This window comes from Natator depressus, chromosome 1 (genome assembly GCF_965152275.1).
Source record: "Natator depressus isolate rNatDep1 chromosome 1, rNatDep2.hap1, whole genome shotgun sequence".
Classification (NCBI taxonomy): Eukaryota; Metazoa; Chordata; order Testudines; family Cheloniidae; genus Natator; species Natator depressus.
This window is the reverse complement of record NC_134234.1, coordinates 161,269,040-161,282,349: the sequence shown is the minus strand read 5'-3', so window position 1 is coordinate 161,282,349 and position 13,310 is coordinate 161,269,040. Positions and strand designations below refer to the sequence as shown.

General features: G+C 42.4%; 1 protein-coding gene across 2 annotated transcripts in view; it reads right to left on the bottom strand.

Moving 5' to 3' along the window:
* The window catches only part of RUNX1 (RUNX family transcription factor 1), an 89,195-nt gene that overhangs the window by 64,042 nt on the left and 11,843 nt on the right, over positions 1 to 13,310 (bottom strand). The gene's annotated exons all lie outside the window — the stretch shown is intronic.

Sequence of the window (13,310 nt, the reverse complement as noted above, 5' to 3'; positions counted from 1 at the left end):
AATATTTCTGTTTCTGTTTTGGTGTGATCTCCTTTTACTCTCATTTGTAAAATTGGGGAGGGGGGATAATACTACTACTTGTCTAGTGTCCTTCAGATTATTTAGTTACTGAATGTGTGGCATATTGACAATATAAAGCACTGTATAAATATTAATTATTACTTTGGCATTTACAGAAATAAATACTTTGGCATTTACAGTACTACCTGTAGCGTGTTTCAGTATAGTTATCTGAATGTCATGGGGGACATGGATAATCATGAAATTGTCAAGAAACACGGCCCTGATTTGGACAATGGGGAGTTTCAGATAATTGAGGTTATACTTGCACAGGCATGTGCTGTACAAACTTTCCCACACACTCTACAAAAGGCACCTCATTGCTGGACTCCAACATTCCTGTCATCCAAGTCTCAGGCTTCTTCTGATGAAAGCTTCCCATTGTTATAGTTTGCTTTGTTTATCTAGATGTAGGTATACATCCACGTGTGACGAGAATGAGACAGCTTCACTTACAATAGTATCTGAACTCAGTTCTTATCTAGGTATCGGTATGGCCCTCAGCACTAATATCTGAGCACTTCATAATCATTAATGGTTTCTGTCCTCACAATGTCCCAGTGAATTAGGATGGAGCAGTAAAGCACAGGTTAAATAAGGGCTTGTTTACACAGTGCAGCAATGCGCTCTACGGGGGTGTGAATTCTAGAGCATACCAATGTGTTGTGCACTAACTGGCCCATGTAGATCCTGCTGACGTGCACTAAAAGTTCCCTTGCACACTAAAGTGGTCCCTTTCCAAACAGTAGTACATTAATGTGCCCTAGGGAACTTTCAGTGCACACCAGCAGGGTCTACACAGGCCAGTTAGTACACAGCATGTTGATGTGCATTAGAATTCACACCCCTCTAGTGTGCATTGCTACAAGCCCTAAGTGTCTCAGCCAATGTCACACAAGAAGTCTGTAGCTGAGCCGGGAATAAAAACTCAGTTCTTCTGCATCCCAGTCCAGTGCCTTCCTAATACCCTTCCAACCTCTGCTGAAAAGTAGCTCCAGGTATTGGGAGGAGCTGTAGAGGTGGCATAAAAGCCACCTTTGATCCATGCCTCAAGACGGCTGACCCTGGCTTGGGTCCACTCAGCCAGACTCAAGGCCAAAGTGTTTTTGACATTTTTTAAATACCAAATTGTAAGACAGATCATAGCAATTATGTTGCCAATACTCAGACTTTTCTATGAGGGATCAAAAATAACTGCTATTAAAAACTCCCCAAGAAAATTAACACCCCAAGACATGAGATTTTTAACTAGTATTAAAGGGACATCATCAAGCCAAAGAACATATCCTGCTTCTTTAAGAAAATATTTTACTTACTGTTATTACAAGTAGCACCTAAAATGCCTATAACTGAAAGAGATTAGAGAAAAATAATACTTTTCTATTTATTAATCTATTTCTAGCTATAATGTTTCCAGTTTATTTACTTGGGACATTTAATAGCACTTAATGGGGGCGTTTTCACTGTTTCCCTAACACACTCAATCAGTCCCCCTGTTCTTTCTGTAGGTTTTTCACACAGCACAAGGAGCGAGAAAAATATTTTTTAATAGTTAAACATGATTGTAAAATCAGAAAAATTACTATAGAGAATCAGGGCCAGGTGCAATATTTGTAACTGCTTTAAAGATATTCTTCAAAACTTATTAGATTTCAAAATGATGGTGCCTCTTGTGACACAATTTGGCAAAAGCAGGAAGACACTCCGCTTACCTTTCACTGTTTATAGAAGTCTACCCATTAACCACATGCTGGTTAACCACAGGACTACATAACCATATGCCTATGTGTCACTTACTGTTACTCTCTGATAATTCCACTGTAGTCCTCTGGCCATTTTGTTTAATTTGCATTTAGTTTTACTCATCACACATGTATTAACTATATGTCTGGTTGATTCAGGTAAAATTAGCTAGAAATGCATCCAACCTAATTTTAGCTGAATTAATCAGGCATACAGTTAATACAGGTGCATAAAGATCACAGGATGAATGCACACCCAGACTTTCCCCTTGCATCTGTGTATTAGCATGCAGCCTAAGTATGTGATCTCATTTTATCCAGATACACATGTGCCTATTACACACAGAGATGTATGCAAATAAAACACATGATCTGTCAAAACTGGTTATTAAATTTTGGTTCAAAAATAATATCAGATTAGTTTCTTGATAAACGACAGTCAGCTTTCCCCAGTACACAGCCCTTTGTTAGCTAATGGGAAGAGATGAGACCCCTGGTTAAACAATCCACAAAGCACAAATGGAAAGACTAGGCACAAATGAAATATGGATCATGTACACACAGTATGTGGCAATTAAAATGGGAAATTACTGTCCATATGTGGGCGTACTGGGTGAGAATAGCGAATGATCTCGTATGAGGTCCTTATCTTTAACACTGCTAATGAGCAAGATTTAGAGACCGCCAGTCCCTCTGTAATTATCCATGGCAGCTCTCGGTCCCAAGGATAAAACTTTCAGGAGCCTGGGGCTTTTTCAACAGAGGGCCCTTGGCTTTGGAATATACTCCCAGCAACAACAAAATAAGCCCAAGTCTTGCATCTTTAAAGGTACAGTACAAGATGCACTGTTTCAGTCAATCAGATCTGTCCCCAATATTAGGGTAGCACAACAACCTAGCAATGTTTCTCCTGCAAGATCCCCACCATGATTCACTTGAAAAAACCATTTAACACGGGGAAGAGAACTAGCTGTATTTCTGGACAGGCAATAAGTAAAACTTAATTTTGTATATGGTGCCTAGATACTACATTGACGGCTGTATTAGAAACCACACAGGAATGCTCTCTAGAGCAACTGGTGATTAAAGCGTCAAAGGAAAAGATAGATTTTTAAAAAAATCTTCTAAAAATCATAGCTTGATGGTCCAACGATAGTGCACTGCTCTGCCAGACACGCATCCATACTTGTGTCCTCAGCTGTCATTTCCAGTCTGGCAGGGACTGGAAATGCAGTAAGAGTGCAGTGAGACCCAGGGAAAAGTGAGACACTTGAAGTGCCCCCTCTGGATGATGCTTGCCATAGTGTTGAAGGGCTCTTCAGGGAGCTGCATTCCAGCCTCTTCAGCTGGAGAAAGGGTTGCTGTAATCTGGGGCCTTTGCAGCTTTTGAGAGGGAATGAAGTCAAGGTGGAAAAATAGCGAATCCCAGACAACAACCTAGTAACATGCAAAGAGGTTTTGTGTATTGCATTAGTCATCCCTGAGAGACGCAATTACAAGAACGAGGTGGCTCTATGGATGGGAGGCATTTTTTAGAATGTGTGTGGACGCAAAGCAGCACACCCAGACAAGCTACAGAGAATGGCAAACAGAAAGTAGCACAGAAGACATGTGGCCAGCAGGGCTCACCAGACGTTTTTAAAGGATGGTTTTCTGTCTTCTCATGTGTGTTGTGGTTGTGGAAGAGAAATAAGTGGGGGGAGATGAGAGAAGAACTTTAGAGATTACAGACCATATGATGAGTTCCCCATTCCATTTTTATTCAGTTTTTCTCAGGCAAAACTCCCGGCTCAATCAATGTGGGGTGGAGGGGGTGTCTGAATGAGGATTGAACAAAAATGTAGTAAAAGCTTTAAGATTGGGCCAATAAGGTGCGGAAGGGAAAAAAAGCAAGAGACGCTGATGATACGGCCACAATAGCTATATGCTGCCTTAGGATTTCTTTTGTCATAGAATATTATTGGTTTTCTTAAGTAATTACAATGCATTATTTTAACAAATTGGAAAAGAAGCCAAAATGGGAAAGGAGCCAAGAATGTTTGTGCTGACAAGACCAAGCGATATGGATGAAAAAATATGAAGTGTAATACAAAAATACACAATACAACACAAATGATATTTTGGCTAATTCCATGATGTCTGAGAGAGGTTTCCAGGTTGTAGTAAGAGAAATTATGGTACAATATTTTCTGCTACCACTTTTTCATACTTGTGTGTTCGGCTGATTTTATTAAACCGTGCTAAATTATTATTGTTATATATCTTTCAAACTTCTCATGACACTTCCCTAGGTATCTATCAAAGTGCCAATGTAAAGATGTCTACTATTTTTTTTATAATGCATGTGGGTGTATGTACACGCAATATATACACACATACAAACATGCACACACACACACACAACATTAACAACTATACATTAGGGAAACATTTTGCCACTCTTGATTGAGTAATAGCTTACTACTTGAATAATCCCATTGAAATTGATATGAGTAAGAGTAGTAGAACTGACCCTTAGGCCTGGTCTACACTACGGGGTTAGGTCGAATTTAGCCGGGGTAGGTTGATTTAAAAATGACTGCGTCCACACAACCAACCCCGTTCTGTTGACCTAAAGGGCTCTTCAAATCGACTTCTGTACTCCTCCCCGATGAGGGGAGTAGCGCTAAAATCAACCTTGCTGGGTCAAATTTGGGGTAGTGCGGACGCAAATCGATGGTATTGGCCTCTGGGAGCTATCCCAGATTGCTCCATTGTGACCGCTCTGGACAGCACTTTGAACTCTGATGCACTAGACAGGTACACAGGAAAAGCCCCAGGAAGTTTTGAATTTCATTTCCTGTTTGGTTAGCGTGGCAAACTTAGCACCACTCCGCAGCAGAGGTGACCATGCAGTCCCCCCAGAATCATAGAGCGTAGAACGTTTCTATACTCCCCCTATCATCTCCGTCCCTGAGGTTATCGCAGATTAGAAGGTGGAAAAAACGCACTCACGATGACATGTTTTCCGAGCTCATGCAGTCCTCTCGCACTGATAGGGTACAGCTTAATGCATGGAGGCATTCAGTAGCAGAGGCCAGGAAAGAATTAAGTGAGCACAAAGAGCGGAGGCAGGACACAATGCTGAGGCTAATGGGGGAGCAAACAGACATGATGAAGCATCTGTTAAGGGAGCAAACGGACATGAAAGGAAAGCCAACAAGAGCACAGACCCCACTGGATCCACTGTATAACCGCCTACCTTCCTCCTCACCCAGATGCCCAAGAATGCGGTGGGGGGGGGAGGCTCCAGGCACCCAGCCACTCCACTTCAGAGGATGGCCCAAGCAACAGAAGGCTGTCATTCAAACAGTTTGATTTTTAGTGTGGTTACAATAAGCAATGTGGCCTTGTCCTTCCCTCCTCCCCACCCCACCTGGGCTACCTTGTCCGTTATCTCTTTTTTTTTTTAATTAATAAAGAAAGAATGCATGGTTTCAAAACAATAGTTATTTTATTTCGAAGTGGGGGAGGGTGGCTGGCTTACAGAGAATTAAAATCAACAAAGGGGGCGGGTTTGCATCAAGGAGAAACACCCACAACTGTCACACTGAAGCCTGGCCAGTCATGAAACTGGTTTTCAAAGCCTCTCTGATGCGCAGCGTGCCCTGCTGTGCTCTTCTAATTGCCCTGGTGTCTGGCTGCTCAAAATCAGAGGCCAGGCGATTTGCCTCAACCTCCCACCCCACCATAAATGTCTCCCCCCTTACTCTCACAGAGACTGTGGAGCACACAGCAAGCAGCAATAATAATGGGAATGTTGGTTGCGCTGAGGTCTGACCCAGTCAGCAAACAGCACCAGCGAGCTTTTAAACATCCAAAGGCACATTCTACCACCATTCTGCACTTGCTCAGCCTATAGTTGAACTGCTCCTTACTACTGTCCAGGCTTCATAGCCATGGGAGCAAGGGGTAAGCTGGGGTAGGTGCGACCGCACGTTGCTGGTGGCTGGGAGAGCAGCCTCCAGCTCACATGATATTCCAGGCAGGACTGAATCTCCATGAGACGAAACTTAAAGAAGAGAATGACCTGGAGTCTCTGGCTCCCATTCAGTGCTCTAAGAGGAGGATAGCTATGTCTGTCCAGGAGCCCCTGATTGACCTCACCGAGGTCTGCCAGGAGCACCCAGGAGACGTACGACAGCTATCAGTCCTACTGCACCATCTGCCATGAAGGCAAGGAACTGCTGCCGTGTAGCAATGCAGTACCGCGTCTGCCAGCAGCACCCAGGATATGTATGGTGATGGTGAGCTGAGCGGGCTCCATGCTTGCCGTGGTATGGCGTCTGCACGGGTAACCCAGGAAAAAAGGTGCAAAATGATTATCTGCCATTGCTTTCACGTAGGGAGGGAAGGAGAGGGGCCTGACGACATGTACCCAAAACCACCTGTGACAATGTTTTTGCCCCATCAGGCATTGGGAGCTTAACCCAGAATTCCAATGGGCAGCAGAAACTGCGGGAACTGTGGGATAGCTACCCACAGTGCACTGCTCTGTAAGTTGATGCTAGCCAAGGTAGTGAGGACGCACTCTGCTGACTTAATGCGCTTAGTGTGGACATATGCAATTGACTGTATAAAATTAGTTTCTAAAAATCGACTGCTATAAAATTGACCTAATTTTGTAGCGTAGACATACCCTTAGTTAGCTGTTGCTTAGTGCATTGTTTATATTTTTTAAACGCTTCACCTAATTGTGTGACAGTCTAGGAAAAACTAAACAAGGTAAAATTCTGTCCTCAGATGTCTGTCTTGTTCCTGTTGTCTTCAGTGGCAGTTTCAGACAATGAAGGACACAACTTTGCCAGTGGCATTTCATTCAGTGGGCATCTCATAGGAGAACAATTATAGTTAAAGTAGAAGATATTAAAGAATTAACTTTTGTTAACCATTATCACATAGATACCATAGACAGCTACTATTTCAAGCGCAAGAGAAACTGCAGTAACTTCATATACTACTATGTGGTACCTGTTGTCAAATACAGAATTTTTAATGGTGACCACTGCACTAGAGGCCAGATTTAACAGTGAGAGCACAATGGGTATGCCTGCAAAACTGTGTACAAATGCTTATTTGCACCTAGAAACGAAATAACTGCGTGCACAAACAGGTAGTTGCACCTACAACAGACCAGGTTTTTTTCACATGAAAATCGAGGCCTCTGTGTGTGAGATCTGGGATTTTGGAGAGGCAGCTGTTGCACCCTTCCAGCCAAGTGATCCCATCACCTTAACCTTATGGCTCTGTTCTGAAACATTTCTACAGGGTAATTCCAAGTGTCTCATTGCACAAAGTTCTTACTTCGACATTTACCTGTACAGGGTGAAATCCTGCCCCCAATTAAATCAACAGATGTTTTGCTATTGACTTCAGTAGGGTCAGGAGGTCATCCATAGGGCCAAATCCTGCCCTTCATACTCTGCCCCAAATAAGAACCACAGAATTTAATCCACTGTGTGATAAGATTCTGAATCACCTGAATACTAATGGCTCAGCAACCCAGACACCAGTAATTTGGGTGCAACTCAGCTAGTGGCTTCCACGTTTTGCTTTCATTTCTATTTCCTGCAGCACTCCATAAGGTATGTCTACTTTGGAGCTGGAAGGTGTAGATTCCAGTTCATGGAGTCAGACCCACGCTAGTTCTGATCAAGTTAGGGGGCTAAAAATATAGTGCGGCTCAAGTAGCGATAGGGGCTAGCTGCCCTGAGTATGCACCCAAGGTCTCACATGGGATTGTACTTGGTGGGAGGGGGAGCTAGCTCATCGCACCACTTCAGCTACACCCCTTCTTTTAGTGTGCTAGCTCAGAGCTAGTGTGGCGTTGTCTCCTCAAGCTGGAATTTATACCTTCCCGCTTCTGTGTGGACACACCCATACTGACCAACAATAGATGCAAGCTGTACTCTCACATTTCCCTGCCCGTACACCCACCATTTCTACAACGAGCAAATCAAATGCTTTCGGGATTTATAATTAATTTTCCTGCATGTTGAATTAGACGGAGTTTCTCAACATTTTTCAGAATATGTGCGAGCAACTTAGAGCCGACACACAGGTCTAAAAATGTGTCTGGTTCTCCACGCCCCATGGGGCTATTCTGGCAGACAGGGTATTGCTGGTGTACAACAGTGTTCTGGCCACAGCGCTCTGCACCAGCTATGCCGCCTGTGCTACCACAGCTATACACTCCCTGAGGAGCCCTCTTACACTGGCGAATCCCCAGGTAGCTAATTCAAATGGCTTAAAAAAACCTTTTTTTTTTTTGCCCCTTTGCCCTGCAGTAGCAGAGTTGACATCTGGCCTCGTGTGTGAACGCCTCCTCTTTGCTTCAGAAAGAATCCCCGAGCAGTACACATTCCAACCAGCATGACTGAGGATGCTAGTATACACACCACAAATGGGACATGGTGAACGCAAATAGCACAATTCTGTCTGAACACTTTTTTATGTATTACTGTAACAGCTATTGCCTTAGGGTTTGATCCTGCGATTCTTGGAAGAGCAATCCTTGCTTACATGAATAAGGATTACTCGTGTGAGTAAGAGCTGCATGACTGGGCCCTCCGATTGTGAACAGTGACAGATTTTCTCTCTATTTTTCAGTTGTTTACTTTTTCATTTGACAGTGTTTTATGTAGAGTCAGTTTCATTTCTGCATTGATGGTCAGTTTCACTTCCCAGTCTCAGGCACTAGCATGATGCCACCCTTCTCCTTCACCGCTCGGGGAGTCCCTGATCTCAAGTTTTCCCTGCCACTCTGAGAATGTGTGTCACCGTGCAGATGGTGCTGCTGTTCCATGGTTTGCCTGGCAGAGACTTGATAACCCTTTTCCCCTTTAAGAATTGAGATTATTCATTTATCAGTTTTTAAATATTGATGTTTTAAATAAATGTGAATTCCATACAGTTACTTTAATTGATTTTTTTAAAATGTAAACCTTGTTTATATTTTATGAATTTTGGAACAGGGCAAGTGAATTGACTAAATCAGAGATGTGGCTAATGCACGATTTCCGCACTTGTCTAGATACCAAATGGTGGTTGTTAGTAGACTGTGGATGGTTCTACTATCACCATGTTCTCAGAGACCTCCCTCCTGCCATCCTGGTCCCAGACCCATAGATCTCATGCCTAATCTCCTCCCTCTTGCTCAGTAACTTCTTGATACATGTCTTCCCTCCTGATTTGTCTGCATACTAGCATCCTCAGTTATGCTAGCTGGATAAAGTCCACAGCCACGTATCAGGCAAGAGGCAGTGGGAGGAAAGAAGTGTAACAGGAAGTAACTGAGCAAAAGGGAGGAGATTATGCATGAGGTCTACAGATCTGGGACCAGATCTGGCAGAAGGGAGGTCTCTGAGAGCATGGTGATAGCAGAATAATTGTCTTACATTCAATCTGATTACCTACGTGGGATTACATCAACATCAGCAGTACTGTCCCCCACTAAAAAGCAAAATATCTGGAGATGACATCATGGCACTGGTCAAGTTCATCGGTCAGGAATTTGGCCAGCTACATATATTTGTACATTAACATCTTTAATTTTATGTGTTTCCCCTTTTAAGCATCACAGCGGTGTGGTGTAGGGTAGTGTACATTGGAAATAAGAATGATGTTGGAAACTAGGGGGGGAAAAAGGGAATATATTTCATCCTGCCCTAAGAAACAACAGCTCCACTTTATAGGGAATGTTGTGTGGGAATGCTTTGTTAGGCTGGAGGCCTGCAGATCAAGTTTTCAGCATGAATTAAAGCATTTGATTAAAAGACTGAAAAAAGAGCTCTTAATGGAGAAGCCATGCAGCCTTGAACTATAAGTAGAACTGCTGCAGCACCACTATAAAATTCTTAGGAACATGGGTGGAGACAATAATTACAGTACAGGAAGAATGAGACGCTGTTGGGTGCCCAACCTGTGTGGCACACTGGCAGTACAAAGGGATTATACAGCTTGATTGCGAAAATGTGATGTTTATTGCAAAAATATTATTGAGTGCTGAAAGGCATACGTGGACTTCATAAATATTTGCATGTTACTAATGTTTGTAAAAGGGGTTCGGAGGGTTGAATTATAGAAGAATGATTTTTTTCCCCCACAAAGATCAGCCTGACATATAGCACTTCATTTCTGCCATTCGGTAGCGAATTTTCTGCTCAAAATACTGGCTTGGTCCTTTTGAGTTATGGCCACCTATGTACGCAGGAGTGCTGCTTTTTTAGACTCATCCATCATAATATTTGACATTTACACAGACCCTTTCACTGCAAAAGAGCCCTCCAGTACTTTACAAATATCAGTAAGGCCTATTCCCAGTCTGGGTGCTTATTATGTAATAGCTTAAAGAGTACCAGCTATTGATTCACCTGCTGTAATCCTTACTGATTTTGTCTTGGCTCCTTGCCCTTTTGTCTGCACTGGTTTTCACTTTGGACAAATCCCAGTTCAACCAACCTGTTCAGACAGACACTGGAAGATCTTAGCATTTTGGCGATTAGTTCCCGGCTGGGACTGAGCACACTCCTCACACTGCAGAACAATGAAGCCAATGACCACCGCATGGCTCCAGGCAGACGCATGAACAAAGATGGTGTCAGTACACAGGCTTCAAAAGGGTGGAGTGTGCTCACTCTGAACATGGCTAGCAAATGGCACCTGTGTGTTTGTCAGCACTAGTTGAACAAGTGAGTGACCTCCAGCCGAGATGACCCCAGAGCAGTGGAGAGTAGAAAGATGACCAGAGAGATCAGTTCTGCAATGAGTGGTGCAAGGGTGGAACATCAACAGGAGGAGTGTTTGCAATAATTTATTTGTCTTGGGAGTAGGACGCATCTACACTGGCATTACACTGATGTAACACCCACTGATACACACCTTGGGGTAACTTGTATTAATGGATGTCCAAGAACCACAGATATGGATAGATTTTTGTATGAACACCTGACACCTCCCACTAATAGAAAGTTCCTCAGAGGGACTTTCTAATGTAGCTAAGCCTTCAAAACATGGACATTACTATGTTAGCTTTTAGAGCCGTGATGCGTAACCTTCAGCCTGTGAATTATATATGGCCTACCAATGTGTTTCCTATAGCTTCTCACTGAACTTCAGGAAACTGGACAGGAAACTCACTGCATGCACTGCCCTGCAGAGCTCTAGTAGCTTCATTCCTTCCTTCCAGTAGCTGCTCCTCCCCACGTCCCCCTTGCCAGCCTCCAGGAGCTCCTCCTTCTACACCCACTCCCGCCACCCAATGCCTCTCCCTTCCTTGCATAGCATTAGAAGCAACCCCTTGTCCACAAGGAGGGAGCAGAAGTACTACTGCTAGTTGACTGGGTGAGCCTAAAAACTAGAGGGCCTTATTTTCATTGACATAAAAGCCATTTTGGTACTTTGCCTAGAACAATGGGGCCCAACCTGCTTGCATCCTTTATGTGTTACCACAATATAAACATTAAATAACAATAATTTATACCACCTTGGCAGGGTAAAGCAGCTTTAATGTAAAGGAGAATCAGGCACAAAGTGCCTGAAGCTGGCAGCGTAAGAAAGCAGAGCTGAGCTTTGGGCTACAATTGGCCTGGGAAGAGGCACCCTGAAGGCAATGGGTAAAACCCAGGCCCACTGGAGTCAATGACAGAACCCTCATTGATTTGAATGGGGTCAGAATTTCACTCAGTGGCTCCAGAACAAGAAATGGAGGGGAGCAGTAATAAAGGAGCAGGAATAAGAGAAAAAGTGAGATGGAGAATACAGAAAAAGAGGAGAGATTTTAGTTAAAGAGACAGAGAACAAAAGGGAAAGATAAATGGTGTAAGAAGAAAAGTCATAGTCAAAAAGAGAGAAAAGGGATTAAAAATGGGAGAAAAGAGAAGCAAAAGATTTAAGGTTAAACAAAATGCCCCCCATGCCATTTACTCTAAATGCTATATGAGGATGCAATACAAACTGACCCAAAATTGCTGGAGGCTTATGTAAGTTTATATGCACATTATATTCTTATCATGGCCCTCCGGATGGCAACAGTTGTGCACCACTGATTTAGAACACCCTCAGTCCTTTTGCTAAGTACAAGAGAGTTGATGAGAGCTGCACACTTTAAAGTAGTCATCTGAAGTTCATTAAAGTGCCCTGAAGCCTGAGCACTAATTATTTTTCTCTTAATGATTTTATTTTGACTACAAATCAGCAGCTGTTCTTGGTGTGACTTTTTTTCCAGACAGTTTTGCTTGAGAAGAAGTCTAAAAGAGGGCACACAAGAAAGAAAAGCAAACCAAAACAAAAACAAAACAAAAAATGCTGAAAGGCAAACAGTTTTCTTGAAACAATGTAACCTCTTCTTTCAGTGAGATACTTTGTTTTCCATAAGCACCATCCTCCTAAGATGAACTTCTTTTACAATCATACAGAACAAGAAAACTCTCAGAGAGCAACACGCTATCTCATTATCATCATTATCCCAAGTTTAAAACAAAATGTTCAAGCATGGCTCCGTGCAACCAAAAAGTAGATTTATTGTTATTGGAACTAGGCCGGTAGTTCAGCACTTGGCATGAGCACTGTTTACAACCATAATGCTCCCGGAGACAGGGAGCTCTAAAAATCACCCTACCTTTATTTTTCTCCTATTGACACTTTCTGATTGAAACTTCTTCTGCCAGACCAAATTTAAGTAACCCAACGAATGTCTGTGAGCTGGCAAAGATAGCAGGAGTCATGCTGAACCCTCCAGACCACATGATGTTTTCAATTCAAATATCCTCACTGAACTGTATCATATACTTCCTTAACAATCAGCAATTCATACAAAAATGTCTGCATTGAATATATAACTGTAAACACAAGTCTGTTTTGGTTGTACAGTTTTATAAAGAATTCTTCTCCACTCTCCCCACCAAGTTTCCAGTGAAAGCTTGCACCAAGAAAGTGACTTTGTCTAAAGGACTGTGTTATTAATGAATATAATTCGCATATTTTTCCCCACACTGATGGATCACCACTATTTGATCTGCAAGATCTATGATACATTATATAAATGCAGAGAGTTTTCATGTCAGATTTTGCCATGACACTTAATTTTACAAATAAATCTAAAGGAATATTTCCTATCCTACCTGAAATGATGAGCTGAAACTTGTTTATATTGTATTTCATCTCTGTGCTTACATGTCTTACTCACCTGACATAGTACCATTCATAATACTTATTTGTTAAGCACTAAGAACATGCTAGATGCTGTACAAACTTAAAGATAGTCCCTATCCTGCAGACTCCTGCTTTCTAATAATTTCTTTACTAACAACTTTTACTTTCCCAGTCCTAAAAGATCAATGACTTTTGAGTAGCTCTCTACAAATAAACAAACAGAAAAAGAAAACCAGAAAAAATGTTTTTGCCAATTGAAAAACAAACATTTTACAATAATATTAACAAACAGCTGCACACCGCCTTGTGAAAAAACAC